Genomic DNA, 15327 nt, shown 5'->3' with positions numbered 1-15327 from the left:
GCAGTAACACTAGGGGTGCTGTTTGTCTTCAATTTATGTGTCTCCACCATGCAAATAGTCATTCTAACAAATGAATAAAACTGTAATATAATGCAATATTTTGGAATGACTGTGATGGACTGGCGTCCTGTCCAGGGTGTCCCCCGCCTTTCGCCCAATGTTAGCTGGGATAGGCTCCAGCCCCCCGCGACCCTGTACACAGGATAAGCGGTTGATGATGGATGGATGGATGGATTTTGGAATGAACTATAATAATTATTAAATAAAAAAAGAATGGAAACACATATGTTCTTCATTTGTATTTAAGAAAATAATATACATGATTTTGAAAATTTTTATTACCTCAGACAACCATTTTTGTCAATGACTCACAATTAGGAAATCTCATTCACACATGAGCATTTTCCATCAATGACCCTACACCAGATTTGACATCAATGACACCAAATTCTGTTTAGTTGTCAAACCTCAAACATGAATATAACACAGCAAGTTTGAATATGTAAAAAGTGCAAATATGAGATTTGAAAGATACAGAGGAGGGGAAGCTTATCACTAAATAATTACTTGCCTGTTCCTCACACAATTCCATCGTATGGCTGTAGAGGTCACTTTTTATTTTTGGAGCTATACAATCACTGGTTACTATATGATGATACTATATGAGAGTTTGGAATGACATCGTGAGTAAATGACATAAGCAATTTAACTATTCCTTTAAGAGTTAATTGTGCTTCTTCGAGTCTCTTGTCTCAAAACTGAAAGTAGGTTGAAGACAGCTTTGGATGCAAAACAGGATTTTGGGAGGTGATGTTTTATGCATACACTTTCTTGTAGACACAGAACACCAATGTGCAGGAGTAAATTACTTATTACAATGTACAATGACATTGATTATAAACATTTGTGATTTTGTGGTGCAATAACAGACAAACACGACATGCACAAACACACAATTCTTGACTGATGGATGTGTGTGACGTTTTGAGCATCCCACACTTGATTAAAATCTGTTAAAATTAGCAGGTGGTTATCCTCTCCGCACAGAGTCAGCACACAGGAAATAAACCATAAAACGATAAGCCTTCCATTTGGCTAATCATATCAGTTCTGCTCAGGGTCTTTCTGGTCACACTGTCTTAATAAACACACACACACACACACACACACACACACACACACACACACACACGTGTAAAAACAAGAACTCATAACCATGTATTTCATAGCTCCTCCGCAGTCCCCTAATGCACCACACAATGAGTTTATAGCACCATTCGAGCAGGATTCTTTTTCCAAACAACATTTGACTTACAATTAGTAACAGAAGTAGTTTGTGATATCATGTACTGGTTAGAATGGTTTATGATCTCTGTAGTTATAACTAATATGGTCTATGAGTCTATTGCCTGGATGTTACGGAAGGTCATTTATTCTGAATTTGTACATACAGTATATAGTCTATATCAGTGGGTTTTGTGATGAATACATTCACACAGCTTTAGTTGTGGCATTCAAGATAAATAATGGAAGCATTGTAATAAATAATTTACTGGTGTTCTGCATACCTTCCAAATAGTGTTTTAATTGAAATGTTCATTTCTCTGTACATTTCAGAGGAAGTCATGTGAGAAAAAAAAACAGACATGTTTCATTCAGAAGGGATTAAAATCAAATCACAAAGTATGTCTGTGAAATAAAAATGTACCTATTCTTCTCAGGAAAAACTAGTACTGTTCGAATTGGGCTTATTCTTGCTGTACTATTCAAGGCCCTTGGAGATTATTGTGTATGTGTGTGTGCGTGTGCACGCGTGTGTTTGTGTGCGCGTGTGCGTGCGTGCTGTTCATCCAGCTTAGGTTTGTGAGCATGTGTGTGTGTGTGTGTGTGTGAGACAGAGAATCTACAGGGACATCCATATTTCATAAAGTATGATTTTGTGTCACATCTGGTCACTTCCAGAAAAATAAAGATGTGTGCCACACACACACACACACACACTTTACGCAAGCACTTGCTTGACACGCACGAGACGTGCACACACACACACACAAACTCATATATATACTCGCTCACAAAGCCATTATGTAACAGTCTATCCATGTTCATCCTCATGGTTACATAATGCCACTCAGTGAACTAGGAGACCCTCTCCAGGTATCTCGACATAGTCTCTTTAGTCTAACTTCTACTACAGAACTGAGGATACATGCACGTGGGAAGACTGCAACTATTTTATTTAGTCCATGAAAAGAAAAAAACAGGAGCCACCCATCTGCAGACCAGCACAAAAATATAAACGCAATATAATAGTGTATAAGATTGACACTAAGATCAGTAAATGTTTATGAGGTCTTCTGAAACTGTGCCCTTTTGGTGTCTGTGGCACAGTGGTATGTGCACATGCATTATAAACCGGGTTCAAGTCTGGCCTGTTTCTTGCCCTGATCCCAGGCCTCTTTATCACCCCTATTTCCTGTCTATTCCTTATTATCTGATCCTATATATACTATGCTATATCCATGTGGTTGGCTAGATTACTTTACTTTGGTGATATATTTAAATCAGCACAATATTGCACCAACTATCTTCAAATTGAACAGGAAACCAAATGTTTAAGTTTACCAGACATAAAAACACATTTAAATGATCATTGAATATAAGATAATATAAGCTACGGGCCCTGGAGTAGAGGGCCATCCTTACTCTTAAATCACATGTCTTAATACCGCAGAGACTAAGAAATAAGAGAGACAGCTTGTGCCTTAACATTCACACTGACAGCGATTAAATTGCTGGAGGTTGCAGAGTGCTCTGTGGTTGCTAGTAGGTATTTCTAATCGACTAAAGTACTCAACTGTAGTGCTCAACTCAGACACTGGATCACTGTCTGCACCCCATTGGAAGTCACTCTGTCACTGCACATTTGCATTAAGCTAAACTCTGCTCTACTTTGTCACATCACTAACGGTCACTGCTGTTCATGTCACCCTAAAGTTCCAACTCATATATTTGCATGCATATCTATACGCTGATGCTTCCCCCTGCACTGTATTTAACAGATCTGTATTTGTACATACGTATGTATATATATATATATATATATATATATTGTTTGTGCACTGGAAGCTTCTGTCACCAAGAAAAATTCCTTGTATCTGTAAGCATACTTTGCAATAAAGCTCATTCTGATCCTGATTCTGATAACTAAACAACAACAAAATCTGACAACACAAGAAACCATGTTCACATCAGACTTGAAATTATCAGGTTATTCTCTGAACATGCTGTCAAAACGAAAAAAGACATACATGCAACTATTCCACACATTCTATATTGCGGTAAGAACACTGGTAAAGGTGTTTACATGCAGAACGAAATCGAGGTAATAAGCAAAAATCTACCATTGTAGATCGGTTTATGCTAAAACTGTTTATGGCATTAACCTGAAAAATTAAAACCATTTAAAGGTATTTACACAATTTTATTAAGCATAATTATTGTAAGATTGTGCATGTTAATGGAACGGAGCCAGCTGGTACATGATAGCTGTGCGGTAAGTGTAAACCTCACTCCCCGGCCTCAAGAGGTGCACTAGTGATTGATGCTAGAGGCTGCAGCCTTTAGCCTCCTCGTTAACATGCCCGCCTCCCATGCTGTTTCGAATCCCACTCAGGGCGGGTTGCATTAACATGCTCATTGAAAATCTAGGACTTTTGGTTGCTTAGTCAATGCGAATCGCTGTCAATAGGATCACCCCTTGATATTACGTATTGAATATAGAAATGTATTATTTACACAAGTATTGCAGTAAAATATAATTCTACATTTAGAGAAAACAAACATTATAGATCTACCAATATAGCAATTTTTTGGCCAAAAATCCATATTCCTTCAGTGTGCTGTGCTGTGCTGTGGGATGCGACAAAAGCCGGGGAAATTTTGGTTTCAATTTATAAATCTTGAAAATGTGATACTGCTGTTTAATTACCAGAGACAAAATGTAATTTTTCTATCAATAATGTTTCATCATTAAAGTGACATGGCTTCATTTTGCAAAAGTCAAGCAACAATGTAGGGGGAGAGCAGATAATAAAACACTTGTGGGTCTTTGCTCATTTGTTCAGACATGTCAGCTATCTGTACAAGTGCCAATTATATTTATAACATCATCAATTTGGACAACGTTTTTCATAACCCCCAGACTGTGCAAAGGTATGTCATAACACATGGTAATAAATCAAATTAAATATAATGTGAATAAATAGCATATATTTAATGTGTATATACAATTGTTAGTTATTCCTGGACATGTCCTCGTTTTCGTACCTTAAATAGTGCCCGGCAGGGATTTGTACATTTGTGAAAATGTCCGGGATTCGGCTTTAGTTGCATTATGATTTGCATCTGGGCTAATACTTCATTGTGTGTGCACGCATATTTGCATTGCTTTAACCACTCTTTGTAAGTCCCACCTTCTCGTACACCAACTGGTCGATTATAAGAGGATTGCAGCAAATATTGACCAAATTCCTGCCTGTCAATCTCTCCGCGAACGTGCAAAGCGCTGTTGTGTTCGGCATCAAACAGTTGCTTTACAGTAGCAGCAAATGCCCAAACGAAAGGATAGATTTACAGAAGATTTGCACAAATATTCCCATGCTTTCGTCCAGGTTGAGATCCGTGGGAAGCAGAATGTAAAGCTGGCACTTATGTGTCAGTTGTTAATAAAGGTGCAAATTATTTAGAAGCACACATTAGCTCAGCGAAGCATAAAGGGTCAGCAAAAGGTGAAAGTTCATCAGATAAATTAATGGACAACTTTTGTGACTAGGTCAAATTGTTATCACAATCCATGACCATTCAAAATAATAGTAATAGTAAATGAAGGCACACTCATGGCATCAAATATTGTATTTTAGTACATGGACATTCAAAAGAATGTTTGAAATTTGTATTTATTTATATATGTTTATGTTATGCCACTGAAACAGGTGAGCCGCTGTTAACTTTTATGTTATGTCTGATAAGCATATTATAAATCTATACTGTTTTGGTTTTTAATTCACATTTAATTATAAGACTACATTTTAAATACCGTAAAAAAAACATCCAATAATCAGGCCAATGCCAAAAAAACAAAACAAAATAAATACTATTGGCTGATACTGATATTGTCACCAATATAGTGCAAATCCTTATTAAAAATCACTCTCAACAAGAGCACACGGCTCCCATATCTTAATCCGCATTTCAAATCCACTCTCATTACCGAACATGACCCCACACCAACATCACACTCTCTAATACGGACTAGAGAGCCCGCAATCACTGCATCTCTGGCCTGATTTAAAGATTTACAGAGAGTGTCAGAGGGCAATCATCCAGTCCAGATAAAACTTCATCCCTCCAAATGTAATCTCCTTCTCTGTCCTCTCCAGAAAGGCGGGCACTCTTTTATCTTGAGTGTTCTAATTATAAAGAGTACAGGGGATCTGTACTCAACACACACACACACACACACACACACACACACACACACACACACACACACACACACACACACACACACACACACACACACACACACACACACTCATTTACAAGGATCCTCATCCATTTTCTTGCCTGCTTTGCTCTACGATAGCAGTAGAGCTATTAGCTTAGCTTGGCTTATGCTTAAAGAGAGGTTACATGATAAGACCTCAGTGGTCAAGTCCTCTATAGAGGAGATTAAATGTAAGATACTGTGAGTGACTCATTGAGAGAATATAGAATTTTCATTAAAGATAGAAGGGCTGACTGCTTTCTGAATTTTAAATGCATATATATGCTGTAAATAGTGTTTCTGGATGCTGATTATATATACTGACACAAGTTATATAGGCTTGTATGCAACTGCAACTTGTACTTACTTGAATTTAAATGAAAAGATATTACTTTGTATTCATTTATCAACAGGCTTTATTTAAGTAGTCATGGATGATTTGTTCTGACAGTTTTATTTACAATTTGTATTTTATTTTTATTAGAATACAACTTTACTATGATTAAATATTTTTCAATTTCAGAGTTCAAAGTCATTTTATATAAATATATATTTTTTTCAAAGCAAATTTAGTTGATAAAGGAGTTCTTCTGGGTGAACAACCTAGTCAAGCAACCGTTGCCTCTTCAATGCCACCTTTGTGCAGTTTGGCGCGCTCTTTAATGTTTGAGCAGCAAAAAGAGTTGTTGTTATTACAGCTTACGTTAGAGCATGTAAAACAACAAAGTGAACAAGGTAACCTTGAGTTTCAGAAATACTGTCTAGATTTGATTCGAATAGGTAAACTTGTTAATGAGAGTCCTGCTGATTTTTGTCAGTGTGATCCTTCATTCGACACTGTCAGAAATTTGCGGTTGTTACCAACATTTTATGAAAGAGATCTTGATATATTTTCACATTGTTTGAGGGTGTGGCTGATGCAAAAGTTTGGCCTGATAAAAAGTGAACACTGCTTTTACAATGTGTTTTTACTGGTAAGACTCAAAGAGTTTTACTCTGCGTTGCCGGTATCAGAGTGAAAATTACACTACGGTTAAAGACGCTGTTCTAAAAGCTTGTGAACTACCAGAAGCATGCTGCCAAAAGTTAAGAACTTTGTCCAAAGGAGTGAATGAAGCTCACGCTGAGTTTGCCAGAGAGCTCACCACCCTGTTCAAACCTTGGTGTGTTGCCTCTGAGGTACATGCGTTTGAGGAATTGTGTGATTTAATTCTGTGTCCGCTCTAATTGCTACTTGCATAAGTGAGCATAAAGTTAACACCACTGCGGATGATGCGGTGCTCGCTGATGAATATTTTTTGACTAATAAGCTTAGTTTTGGTGAGTCTCGTAAAAGTAAGGAGCTGTCTGGTCTTAAAACTGATCGTACTGTATGACACCAAAGAATGCTGATTTGTGTAACTACTGCCATGGTAAAGGACATTGGAAAAACGACTGTCCTGCGCTTAAGTCTAAAGGTAAATATTAAAATACTTCTACGTGTGTTAAGCCTGCTGTAACTGTGGTGCCTGTAACGATTAGTTCTATTAAGTCTGCCTCTGAAGAACAGTCTAATGGCGTGAACACTGTTAGAGACATTTATTACAAATGGTTATGTGTCTTTGATTGGAAGTGAAGAAAAGATTCCAGTAAAAAATGAGATACTAGGGCTGCAGTGTCTTTTTTTGCAGTCTCTACTGCCATTTTCCCAGGTAAGTGATACTAAGACCAGTGTCCTTATTCAGGGAATTGGGTTAACCACTTTGTCTATACCTTTACACAAAATATTGTTATATTCCGATCTGGTGAATGGGGAAGTCTTGGTTGGCGTGCATCCCTTACTGCCAGTTGAAGGTGTTGACTTAGTCCTGGGAAACAACTTGGCAGGTGGATGGCTTTGGCCTGATGTTCCTCAAACTTTTGTGGTTTCTTCTGATGCACTGTCCCCAGAGGAGTCAGATGAGAGTGCACAGGAATATCCCGAAGTATTTACTGCTTGCGTTGTAACTCGAGCTATGAGTGCTAACCATCCTTCTCCTTGTGTACCTAGGACTGACAACAGTGAAGTACGTGTGGAGCCAAAGTTCTCTCTACCTGAGTCTCTTTCTGTGTCCTGTCCTGACATGATAGCTGAACAGCGAGCTGATTCTACCCTCACAGAACTATTTGATTATGTTTTATCTCTCAACCAAATCAGATATGTTGCTCATGGCTATTTTTTTAAGGATAAAATGTTGATGAGAAAATGAATTCCTCATGGAGCCCGTTTTGCAGGTGACCCCATTACGCAGGTGGCAGTTCCCCTTAAATTCTGTCCTTTAGCCCTGCAGACTGCTCATGGTGATATTGCTGGTCATTGGAGTGTAAGGAAAACCTATGACTGAATTTTGCACCATTTCATTGGCCAAAATTGAAAAAAGATATTGCTGCGTACATTAGTACGTGTCACTCTTGACAAATGATTGGTAAGGCCAACCAGAAAATTAAATCTGCTCCATTGTTTCCTATTCCGGCTATTAGTCAGCCATTTGAGCATCTGATCGTTGTTTGTGTGGGTCCTCTGCCTCGATCAAAATCTGGCAGCATTTATTTGATTACAGTTATGCGTGCGTCAACACAATACCCTGCAGCTTATGCCCTCTGCACCATTACATCAAAATCTGTGGTGAAAGCTCTAACCTAGTTTATATCGGTCTTTGGCATTCCAAAAATTCAAGAGTGACCAAGGCTCTAATTTAACTTCTAACTTGTTTTCTCAGGTGTTGCAGCAATTCCACACTAAGCACAATAACGCAAGTGCCTGTCCTGCTCAAAACCAGGGTGTTTTGGAGCGTCTTCACCAGTCTTTATTGTGTGCTTACTATACGGTGATGAATGGTGATTGAGAGGAGGGATTAACGTGGTTGATGCTGGCTGCCCAAGAAGTTTGTCAGGAGAGTACTGGTTTTAGCTTAAACGATTTGAAGTTTTATGAGAAAATTGGATGGCGACTGTACTCCCTCAAAATTTGATTAATTATGTGAATGACTTTAAGCTTTGTATGAGGCAGGTATGATGGCAAAACAAAAATTGGTTTTGTCTCAGAGAAAAATTAATTCTCTCATTGATCGTCAAGCTGAATATCGCCAGTTTACTCCTGGTGATCAGGTCTTGGCTCATTTCCTATAGGTGATTCTCTGTTTTAAGATCAAACAGGCCCTTTCACTGTAGTTGAGAAGGTCTCTGAACTGAACTATTTGAGCTCTACTCCCAATCTGAAAAAATCCACTCAGTTGTGCCATGTTAATTTGTTAAAGACCTATTTTCGTCGTTATAGTTTACTGAAAGTGGAAACTACAGATAAACCAACGCTGGTAGTTGAAACGGTGTCACACACTCCCTTAGGTGGTGATGTGGATGAGGGAGTTTCACCTCCAAATGATGCTGTGCTGCTTGGTTCACTAAAATTTCAGGAATTTGGATGTTGTGTTTGCTCATTTAAATGTATCTTGTGCAGATTTGATGAGGCTGCTTAGTCGTTACAGTACTTTATTTTCTTTATTTGACGTTGGGGATGCTGAACCCATTCGCCAGCCTTTTTATCATGTTTCCCCAGAGAAACTAATCTAGACTAAACTAATCTAGATGCTGAAATTCAGTACATACTTGATAATAATATCGCAAAACTTTCATTATCAAACTGGGCTATCCCTGCTTGCTAGTAAATAAATCTGATGGTACCAGTTGTTTTTGTATTGATCACACTTTTCCACTTCCCCGAATAGAAGATTGTGTCGGCCAGGATGGTTCAACAAAGTTTGATAGCAAATTTGATTTGCTCAAGGGCTACTGGCAAAATCCATTAACATCTTGTGTGAGAGAAATTTCTGCTTGTATTACTTCAGCAGGATTATTTTCGTACATCGTTAAGAATTTTGGTTTACGACTGCCCCTGCCACATTTCAGAGGTTAATGAACAGGGTTGTTTTTGGTTTAGAGGGTGTTACAGTTTATCTAAACAACGTTATTGTTTTCAGTGACTCCTGGGAGCAGCACTTAACGTACTGCAGCACTGTTTGGCCACCTGGAGTAGGGGCATCTTACTGTCAACTTGGCAAAGTGCGAGTTTGCCAAGGCGTCAGTAACATACCTTGATAAGGTGGTCAGGCAGGGCTGTGTGCACCCAGTGCATGCTAAGGTAGAGTCCACTGATTGTTTTCCTTCTACAACAATAAAGGAGCTAAAGCATTTCTAAGGCCTATCGCAAATTTTGTAAGAAATTCTCTACTGGTGTAGCCCCTTTGACCGACCTGCTCAAGGCTAAGATGGAGAGGATGTCCATCTGTCAGCGAGCTTTTGATGAGGTTAAATTACTTCTCACCTTATGCACTAGACATACATCACATTAACAGCTCTGACAACATGTTGTCGGACACATTGTCTAGAACCCCCTTACCCTAAAGTTTTGTATTTTTTTGTCCCCCCAACCTTGCTGATTCCTTCTATTCTCTACCCTACACTTTAATTTTCTTAATTTGCTTCCACAAGGCCCACAGTTGCTGAGGACTGAAGTCGTGGGGTGGACTGAGTGGTGGGATGATGCAGGGTACTGGCAATTTTTTGATTTTGTTTAATGTTAGTTATAGATTTCTTTTTATGGGGGAGGGTGTTAAAATTGAAATTATAAAATGCTGAAATTCATAAACAAATAAAAACTTGCTATAAATAGAATGGAATAATCTTTTGCTATTTATTTTCTACAGATTTATTCATATTTGAAAAAAGTCTGTCCTTTAAATCAAAGACAGGTGGTGTAACAAACATGCAGGTAGACACCTTTAAACCCCCATGACTATGTGTAGATATTTATAAAGATATTTTAAATTTTTTACGGAAAGGCAACTTTTGTTCAGGTCAAATGAAGTAACCCTAAGAAAATCTCTTGATATTTGTGATGCAAAGACTTTACTAGCACCTCTAAATCTGAGGCCATGGTTCTCAGCAGGAAACCGATGAAGTGCGTACTCCAGGTAGGGAATGAGGTTTTGCCCCAAGTGAAGGAGTTCAAGTACCTCGGGGTCTTGTTCACGAGTGAGGGGACAATGGAGCGGGAGGTTGGCCGGAGAATTGGGGCAGCGGGGGCGGTATTGCACTCGCTCTATCGCACCGTTGTCACGAAAAGAGAGCTGAGTCGAAAGGCAAAGCTCTCGATCTACCGGTCAATTTTTGTTCCTACCCTCACCTATGGTCATGAAGGTTGGGTCATGACCGAAAGAACTAGGTCACGAGTACAAGCGGCCGAAATGGGCTTCCTCAGAACGGTGGCGGGCTTCTCCCTTAGAGATAGGGTGAGGAGCTCAGTCATCCGTGAGGAGCTCGGAGTAGAGCCGCTGCTCCTTTGCGTCGAAAGGAGTCAGTTGAGGTGGTTTGGGCATCTGGTAAGGATGCCCCCTGGCCGCCTCCCTAGGGAGGTGTTTCAGGCACGTCCAGCTGGGAGGAGGCCTCGGGGAAGACCCAGGACTAGGTGGAGAGATTACATCTCCACACTGGCCTGGGAACGCCTCGGGGTCCCCCAGTCAGAGCTGGTTAATGTGGCTCGGGATAGGGAAGTTTGGGGCCCCCTGCTGGAGCAGCTGCCCCCGCGACCCGACTTCGGATAAGCGGTTGAAGATGGATGGATGGATGGATGGAGACTTGATGGTTACACCACTTGAAAATGCTAAAAAAAAAAAACATTCTAAAAAAGTTTTTTTAAATGATTAAACCAACATGGAGACAAATATTTCATTTAAAAAAACTTGCCATGTGTTTCAAACTAGATATATAAAAGATTTTTCATTTTGTATCCTCATGTAAGCATATTTGTCAGTGACCCATAACCAAACAAATACCATGGTGCAGTAATACCATGTTTGTTTGTTTGGACACTAAAGACCACAACATTCTTTTGAAGTACTAAACAATACCATTTAAATACCATAATACAAGAACAAGGTACACAACCAGTACCATGGTTTTACCATCATTGAACCATGGAACCAATGCAGTACTAAGGGAAAACTGCACTGTCTCAAAAACACTTTACAGTAAGGTTCCACTCATTAACATTAGTTAATGCATTAGGTATCATAAACAACTATAAGAGCATTAAATATTTTTGGTTAATGTTAGTTAATAAAAAATGAAATGGCAAATTGTCTGCACTTATATAGCACCTTTTTAACCTTAGCAGTATTCAAAGCGCTTTACACTGCATCTCATTCACCCACTCACACACCAATGACGGCAGAGCTGCCATGCATGGCGCTAGCCTGCCATTGGGAGCAACTTTGGGTTCAGTGTCTTGCCCAAGGACACTTCAGCATGTGGAGTCGTGTGGGCCGGGAATCGAACCGCCAACCCTGCGATTAGTAGTCAATCCACTCTACAGCCGCCCCTTTGCCGAATACAATTGTTCATTGTTCAACTTTTGATTTTAAAAATATATTAGTATATGAACTTAACATTAATTAAAATGAATAAATACTGTAAAAGTATTGTTCATTGTTAGTTCATGTTAACCAATTAAAAAAAATTGAAACTTTTTGTAAAGTGTTACAATTGTCTCTCTCCCATATATGTCCTGCAAGCATTGACAACAAGCCTGTCTAGATTACCTCACTGCACAGAAACTCTCAATTCAATCCAGGGAGGGCCAAAATGAAGCAAGACAGTGTCTCAAGAGGAAACCGTCATCCTTCAATTAAATCCAGCTCTAAACTAACTATGAGAGCCGATTTCTAATTTCTAGAATGCAAATGGATGTATTCTCCCTTGATATTCGAACACTCAGGTATAGGAACCCTTCACAGAGGTGTATTTTTGTATGAATACAAATGGGAAAAGGACTATTTAAATGCGGCCCAGTGCTGAAAAAACCTGAAACTGCTGCCTCGCTTTCATCACCGCACTCAGACACAATGCTAGTGCTGTTGCTAGGCGACAGTTGTTCTGTGTTACAACAGAGACCTGGACCAACGCATGAGGCAGGTCAGCAACATCACTAGATTTGTTTTGTTTTTTAAACCATCATAAATTGGAACATCTGCTGGTCATACACAGCTTAAAAATGGAAACGCCTGAAATTCAGGTGGGAAGATTTAAATTTAGTGTAAACGAGCAAACACTATGCACGTTTCTATACTTCGTTTGCAGTGCGAGAGGAGAAGGTTTTGGTGACAGGTTGAATAGTTATTAGGCCATGAGGACGCTTGAAGGCATCTCCTACAGTCCACAGACTTCCTCCCTGCTGGTTCTCTCTTAGCACAGAGAATGTTCTGTTGAAAGAGCATTAGAGTCTAGGAAAGATGTCCAACCATTACCAAACACTTCATCCGGCCATCATATTTAACGTTTCCAATCTTCAGAGTTATATAACCAAAAATATTTCTTTTTATGCCATCTTTAATTTTTTGGACCTTTTTAAGGACCAAAAATACAACCATGGTGCTTTTCTGAACAACTCAAATTGAAAGCTGAAGCATCTACATATTTGACTTGGCACAGGTTTTACGCCGGATGCCGTTCCTGACGCAATCCCCAGTGGCTGGGGGACACTCACTCACACCTATGGTACAATTTAGAGTCTCCAACTCACTTAACATGCATGTTTTTGAACTTGTCGGGGAAACCGGAGCACCATGCTGTCTTCAAAACATCTTTAATAAGGAAGCCATAACATTGAAGTTGAAGCATCAAGATCTGACATGTAATGCATTTGCAAATCATGTCAATGAACATTAATATCCTAAACTTGAAATACCAAATAATGGCCTGTTTAGGCAAAAATACATTTAAAAAAAGCAAGACTGTGCTCAAACATGACATTTCATGCCACATCCATGATTATATTTACCAGCAATTGAATTAAAACGTATATTCATCTTTAATTTATGATGGTGAGCTTTGCAAATGTCATATAGGTCAGTAAACAATTATTATTTTATGGAATTGACAACTCAAGCCCTAGGGATACACCGTTAGCTCATGTCTACAAAGAACTAAACTGTTCACATCATTTCAACATAGAACTGGGGAAAATGAGAAGAGATATGTATAGCACAGGTAAGAAAAGATGCAAAAAACGATAAGAACGGCCAAATGAGAGTAAAGAGAGAGAGAGAAATACTCATGCCCACACACCAAGGGCCAGTGGGTGTAGATATATTTTCAGTAAATCCATTACTCTATTTGGTAGCTGCCTGGCTGATCACCAACACCCTTTATAAGCTACACAGTTGAATCTGTTCCTTACAGTTTCTTAAAGCAGTAAAGATTAATCTCTTGTCTGTCAAAATCTCCAGAAAATGTTGGAGAGAGAACTTGCAGTTCACAGACTGTAAAACAAATAGCTATTTTTTTAAATGGTCATCTACAACCTACAAAATTGACTGCATGCATTCGCCATAATCGTAATGCATTTGGCTTGAAACCAGGTCAATCTGCCTGAGTTTTGCCTTGCTCAGTCCGTAAGAATAGATCATCCCTGGACGCTAACACATTCATACACCAAGGTGTGAGAGAGCAAAACGGCAACATCCCTCAACCTGATGTGGGCAGTGAAGCTTGCTTGGTTCCTGAGGGACTGACGGTCAATATCATCGACTGGACGATTAAAATGTGTTTATTGTTTCCGTGGTATTTTGGGGGGGAAGAGATGATAAATGAAATTATGTAAACAAACAATCACTCACTCTCGGTTATTCTAACCTTTCCCCTTTTTACATACACAGTTCATGCATTGTGTCTGACTAAAATGGATTTTGGAGCCAATTCACCACAAGGGCTGAGACTATTTAGCAGAGATGGGCCACTTGTATTAAAATGAATGGGAGAAAATGGAATGGCCAAAGGTCAATGGATGTAGAAAAGGAAGTCCTGCCTTACAGGGGAAAGAGCCAGTCACCTTTTAGATACAGAGATCGCCTGGCGATCAACAAGAGAATGCGCATGTGCATTAGCAAGACAAGACAGGATTGGTGGTGGCATAGTGGGCTAAAGCACATAACTGTTAATCAGAAGGTTGTTGGTTCGATCCCCATGGCCACCACCATTGTGTCCTTGAGAAAGGCACTTAACTCCAGGTTTCTCTGGGGGGATTGTCCCTGTAATAAGTGGACTGTAAGTCGCTTTGGATAAAAGCATCTGCCAAATGCATAAATATAAATGTAAATGTAAGACAGGAACAAGAAGCACAATTTATTATACCAGTGTTGTAAGATTTTACTGCTGATTTGAAATATTTTATTTGATCATAATCTTGACCAACCGTTTTGGAGATTTCTGTCTTTCCCCATTCAAGTAGATATGAGCTGCATTTGTTTGCCATTTGTTTACATAGAAGAACAGCTACCCAGCCTGCCCGAGAGCATTCCAAAGATGGCCGCCGTGTGGACTTACTTGCTAAAAACTGACTGACTTTGACTAGGAGCAGAGACTATTTAGCAGAGACGGGTCACTTCTATTTCAATGATTGGGAGAAATTGGAACGCCCTACCAAGAGGCTCTAGTGCCCAACAGTCAACGGATGTAGAAAGTAAGTCCTGCCTTTAAGGTAAAAGAGCCAATCGCATTTTAGATACAGACATCGCACAGAGATCGCCTGTCAATCAACTCGCAAATGAGCATGCACATTAGCTATACGAGCTGGGAAAATTGCATGTTTTAGAGAAGTGCTATTTATGATTCCAATATTATGAAATTGTATTGCTGATTTGAAATATGTTCTTTGATCATAATCTTGACATACTGTTTTTGAGATTTCTGTGTCCCCCTATTCAAGT

General features: G+C 39.3%; 1 protein-coding gene across 1 annotated transcript in view; it reads right to left on the bottom strand.

Annotated features, from left to right (window-relative positions):
* LOC127640507 (SH3 and multiple ankyrin repeat domains protein 2-like) overlaps positions 1-15327 on the bottom strand; it is a 126647-nt gene that overhangs the window by 18075 nt on the left and 93245 nt on the right. The gene's annotated exons all lie outside the window — the stretch shown is intronic.

This window comes from Xyrauchen texanus, chromosome 49 (assembly GCF_025860055.1).
Source record: "Xyrauchen texanus isolate HMW12.3.18 chromosome 49, RBS_HiC_50CHRs, whole genome shotgun sequence".
In the NCBI taxonomy this organism is placed as follows: domain Eukaryota; kingdom Metazoa; phylum Chordata; class Actinopteri; order Cypriniformes; family Catostomidae; genus Xyrauchen; species Xyrauchen texanus.
This window is presented reverse-complemented; position numbering and strand designations above follow the sequence as displayed.